The sequence below is a fragment of the Carcharodon carcharias genome, chromosome 19 (genome assembly GCF_017639515.1).
Source record: "Carcharodon carcharias isolate sCarCar2 chromosome 19, sCarCar2.pri, whole genome shotgun sequence".
Taxonomy (NCBI): domain Eukaryota; kingdom Metazoa; phylum Chordata; class Chondrichthyes; order Lamniformes; family Lamnidae; genus Carcharodon; species Carcharodon carcharias.
The window spans coordinates 98709602-98715601 of NC_054485.1; positions in this window are offsets into that span (position 1 = coordinate 98709602).

Consider the following 6000-nt stretch of genomic DNA (forward strand, 5'->3'; position numbering starts at 1 on the left):
TGAGCAGCAAGTTGTTATGATCTGAAATGCACTGCCCAAAGAGTGATAGAAGCAGATTTAATTCTGACATTCAAAAGAAAATTGGATAAATGCATGAAGGAAAGATTTTGAAGAACTGTGGAGAAAAAGTGAGTGAATGGATGCTGTAACAAGCTATTGTGTAAGGATTGCCTAGAGATACAGGAGAGAAGGCTGGTGTGACCTTATTTTAAGGGCAGGGCCAGTAACTTTACTCCTTTACTTTAAAAGCCAAGCTTCATCAGGCAGATAAATCCATATTTTATCTTCAATCTGCACAAACCAACTTTGCCCACGCCAAAAATTAACATTTTTACTTACTTTGAGGCACTGGGGATCAATGTCATATGCCCCTTCCCACACTTTCCTCCAAAAGGAGCAGTTATGCCATGAAAGGGGCCATTTCATCCATAACCTTATTGCGGGTGATTGCATTGATCTCTTGACCTTGACAGAAACTTGGCTTAGGATTGGTGACAGTTTGCCTCTTGCCCCCAGTTAAATTCTGTTAGATCTCACATGGCCTTCTCCTGACACAAAGTCTTTCATGCTCCTTTATATATGTTTCTTTCTTTTTATTATATAAATTCTATTGTTTAATACATCTTTGAAACTGTATTTTCCTCATAACATAAAACTTCAATGTTTCCAATATTGCTAGCAACCTTTGGGAAAAATAAACACATTCCTTAGCCTTGCTTATCAGGCTAGTTGTAAACAGACTAAAATCCCTTTGAAATCCAAATCTCCCTTTATTTATCTAAAAATGCAAATTCCCTTCACACCTTACATGCTAAGCCAGCATCCATGTTTAGTCATTAGCATGTCAAGCACCTAGCTTCTTTTGATGAGTTAAAGCTTGCAGTCTACCTGACTCCAAATATAATTAAATCACACACAGACAGACCCAACTATACTTACCCCCATAACCCACTTTACAATAAACCAGAAAAATATTATGAAAATTATTATACTTTTGTTACATTGGGGTAATTAATAATTTTGTAGAAGAACCTTTAGGGATGAGTGACCATAATATGATAGAATTTTACATTCTGCTTCAATCTGAAGCCGGGGTGTTAAACTTGAACAAAGGAAATTATGAAGGTATGAGGGGCAAATTGGCTGGGGTGGATTGGGAAATACAGCAAAAGTTATGATTTTACACAGTCTTTAAAGAATTATTACATAGCTTACAGCAACTATACAAGGCACAAAAACCCAAAAGGAAAAGTCAGTCAATGTTGGCTAACAAAGGAAGTTAAGGATTGTATAAGATTAAAAGAAAAGGCCTATAAAGTTGGCAGAAATAGTAGTAAACCTGAGGACTGGGGGCATTTTAGAATACAGAAAAGGGGGAATCAGGAAACTGATAAAGAAAGGGAGAACAGAATATGAATTTAAATTAACAAAGAAACGTAAAAATAGACTGTAAAAGTTTCTATCAGAATGTTAAAAGGAAAACATTTTATCTAAGACATATGTTGGTCCATTCCAGCAGAGTCAGCAGAGTTTATAATGGGGAATAGAGAAATGGCAGAACAGCTAAATGATTACTTTGTGTTTGTCTTCACTGAGGAAGATACAGGAAATCTCCCAGAATTAGAGATCCAAGGGACTAGGGATAATGAGAAATTGGAGGAAATTAGTAAGAAAGTTGTATTGGAGAAATTAATGGGACTGAGGTTCATAATTCTTCGGGACTTGATATTCTACATCCCAAGAGTGTTGAAAGAGGTGGCTATAGATATAGTGGATGAATTTGTGATCATCTTCCAAAATTCTATAGATTCTGGAATGGTTCCTGCAGTTGGAAGGTAGCAAATGTTTCCTCACTATTTAAGAAGGGAGGGAGAGAAAAAACAGGGAATTACAGACCTGTTAGCCTTACATCAGTAGTAGGGAAAATGTTGAAATCTGTTATAAAGCATGTGATAAATGGATACTTAGAAAATAATGACCTGATTGGGCATAGTCAATATGAATTTATAAATGAGAAATCATGTTTGACAAACCTTTTGGAGTTTTTTGAGTATGTTACTAACCAAATTGAAAAGGGGTGGATGTAGCATACTTGGATTTTCAGAAGGCTTTTGATGAGATCCCTCACAGGAGGTCGGTTAGCAAAATTAAAGCATGTGGGGTAGGAGGTGATATACTGGCACGGATTAAGGATTGGTTAACAGATAGAGAACAGAGAGAAGGAATAAATGGGTCATTCTTGCTTTGGCAGACTGTGACTAGTGGGGTATTGCAAGGATCAGTACTTGGGCTCCAGCTGTTCCCAATATACATCAATGATTTGGATGTGGGGACCAAATGTAATATTTCAAAGTTCATGGATGACACAAAGCTAGGTGGGAATGTGTGTTATGAGCAAGATGTAAAGCGGCTACAGGAGGATTTGGACAGACTTAATGAGTGGGCAAGAACATGGCAGGTGGAATATAATGTGGAAAAATGTGAGATTATCCACTTTGCTAGGAGGAACAGATGTGCAAAGTATTTCTTAAATGGTGAGAGTTTGGAAAATGTAGATGTGCAAAGGGACATGGGTGTCCTTGTCAATAAGTCACTGAAGGCTAACATGCAGGTGCAGCAAGGAATTAGGAAGGCTAATGGTGTCTTAGCCTTTATCGCAAGTGGATTTGAGTATAGGAGTAGCGAAGTCTTGCTTCAGTTGTATAGTACCTTGGTTAGACTGCACCTGGAGTTCTGTGTGCAGTTTTGGCTCCCTTTAGGAAGGATATTATTGCCATAGAGGGAGTGCAACAAAGGTTCATCAGACTTGTTCTCGGGATGGTGGGACTGTCCAATGAAGAGAAATTGAGGAAACTGGGCCTATAATTCGAAGAATGAGTGGTGATCTTATTGAAACCTACAAAATACTTAAAGTAGATGCAGGTGAGATGTTTCCCCTGGTTTAGAAGTCTAGAACCAAGGAACACAATTTTAAAATATGGGGGAAGCCACTTAGGACTGAGATGAGGAGATTTCCTTTTTACTCAGAGGGTTGTAAATTTTTGGAATTCCCGATCCCAGAGGGCTGTGGAAGTTCAGTCATTGAGTATATTTAAAGCAGAGATTGGCATTTCGAAATCTGTCAATGATGTAAAGGCATATGGGGATAGTGTGGGGAAAAATGCATTGAAATGGATGATCAGCCTTGATCGTATTGAAGGACAGAGCAGGCTCGATGGGCCGAATGGCCTTCTCCTGCTCCAATGTTCCTATGTTCCTCAGGGGCCACAAATGAAGATTGCAGGACTTTGAATGCATAATTTACCTGCAGTCTAACCATGAATCGTCAACGTGCTCATTTTGCCTTGGTGGATATAGAAGAGAAAGAACTTGCATTTACCTTTGTAGCTAAAGGGTAGTACAAGTGTGGAGCTCTCTCCCACAATAAAACTGGCTTAACTAATAATTGTAAATCTGGGATCAATAGACTTTTGCTATTCTAGAGTACAAAAGGATAGGGGAGTCAAGTGGAGTTCAGAAAAAGACGTGCCACAGAATGATAGAACAGGCTCAAGGGGCTGGATGGCTTACCTTGTTCCTAAGTTCTAATGAATTACATTTTTTGAAGTGTTATCACTATTGTGATGTTAGGAAACACGACAACCAATTTTCACGCATTGAGGTCCCATGAGCAGCAATGTCTTATGATGACTAGATTATGCTCTTTAGATTGAGATATAAATGTTGGCCTGACACCTCTTTGAAATAGGGAGTGCCCTGGGACCTTCTACGTCCACCTGAGAGGGCAGACAGGGCCTCAGTTTAGCCTCTCATCAGAAAGGCGCCTCTTCTGATAGTTCAGCACTCTTTCAGTACTGCATTGGAGTGTCAGCCTAGATTGGATGGTGCGCTCAAGGCTCTGGAGCATGTGGCAAATTCAGAAAGGCTGCAGCAAAAACAAACAGAAAGAATGCAGGTAGCAATCAGCAGATGGGGCAGCATCAGGCATCAGTGGAGAAGCTGAGGGGGGTGGGTGGTGGGTTAATGGGAGTGGGGTGGTGGCATGAAAGGTCAACATTTCAGCTGTTGATCTGTCACATATTCCAGCCTGGCCAAGGGCTGCACCCTAAACATTCCCATTTTCCCTTTTTTCACGGATGCTGGGTGCTCCGAGCATTTCTGCTTTGTTCTGCATGATAATTGGATGTTATAAGGGGTGAGGCTGATTAACAGTAAAGGCTGAGAACTGCCCTCTGACATCTGTAACAGGCACCAAGAACAGCTTGACCAGATTCCTCTCGGCAGATGGAATATTTATATGAGGCTGGCGCATGCAACCCTGACACATTTGAAAACGTGCATTTCAGCCAGATTTCCAATAGTATCCAGGTTCTCTGTGTTATCCATGGCTGTTGTGTCCATGTACCTAACAGTAAACCTAATCCTAATTATCAGCCATGTCCATGTATCTAACACTAAAACTAATCCTAATTATCAGCCATGTCCATGTATCTAACACTAAAACTAATCCTAATTATCAGCCAGTCTCTGCACAATACTGAAGGCTTCTTAAAGAAGTTTCTGATCTGCTTCCTCCGAAACACCCCGTCATGAGAAAAAGGCAACCCTGGCCCATCAGTGCAAAGTGGATATCTGGAATTTTAGGGCAGAACTTGACCCTTGGTGTGCGGGCATGCGCCTGAATAGCGGGAGCGTAAAATGACACGTGATGATGCCAGAGTTGGCTGTGCGCCCGCCAATAATTAAAAGGCCTATTAAGGCCATTAACAATGTAATTAAAGTCAATTCTACACTGCCAGCCCAACCTTATGATTGGCGGGCAGGCGAAAAGGCCAAGTGAGCTTTGCATTTCTTCTCGTCAATGGGCGGGATGAGGTTTCCAAAAGCAAATAAACATTAAATAAAAACTTTATTTTGGGATTAAAAACATGTCCCATCTCATATGACAGAACCACACGAGGGGACATGTTTTATTAAATTTTTACTGTCTTTATTAATTTTTTATAAAAGCGCTTCAATCTCCTTGAGGCAGCTCCGTGCCTCAGGGAGATTGAAGGTGCTGTTTTGCATGCATGTGCGAACTGTGCACTAGGCCCGACTCTCCCTTGTGCCCCCGACCGCAAAGACAGAGGTCAGCACTGCCCCTCGCGATCTGCGCAGGGCAGGCCTTAATCGGCCCACCCGCGTGAAATCACGGAGTGGAGCCGATGGCGGGCAGCAGCCGACTGCCCAACCACCACCCCCCCCCCCAACCGTCCACCCCCACCGAGCACCAAGGGAAAAATCCTGCCCTTAATTGCAGGTCCAAAGGGCAGTTTCCAAATACGTCATTTGGTCTAGACAGAATAGTGCCGTAAGTTTAAGTTTGGGCGATGGTGTGAAATGTGTGACTTTGAGTTAGCCGTTCCATTCTGGATTACGCTCCGTCTGTCCATCTTTGGAAGTTACTAAGAATGAAAGTCAGGAGATATATGGACCAGACTGCCCATTCACTGTGGCTCGTATCACTGAGTCACACAAGACCAAAGATACCCTCTCATTACCTACAAATAAACATTGTCGTTGTCACTATGTCAGTCGGTATTTTCAAACATAACAGCAACTTGCGTTCATGCATCACCCTTAACGTGGTAAAACATGCCAAGAATGTTCACAGGTGCATCAGCAAACCACATTGGCAGACATTAAGACGGGTGACCAGAAGCTTGGGCAATGAAGCAGGCTTTAGGGAGTGTCTCAAAGGTGGAGAGTAGAGAGGCCGAGGGCTGTAGGAAGGGAATTCCAGAGCTTAGGGCCTCAACTGCCAATGGTGGAGCAATTAAAATCAAGTGATATGCAATATTCTGCGTGTGATTTTAAAGATGAAAAGGGTGCTGTCCTAGTAAGGCACAGGATCATTTTGAGCTATTTTGGTGCTAATTACTGATTAGCATAATTTGAACATGGCAGGAGATGCCAAAATGGACAACCACAGATCGAACATTCAAGCTGTGTTGGGAA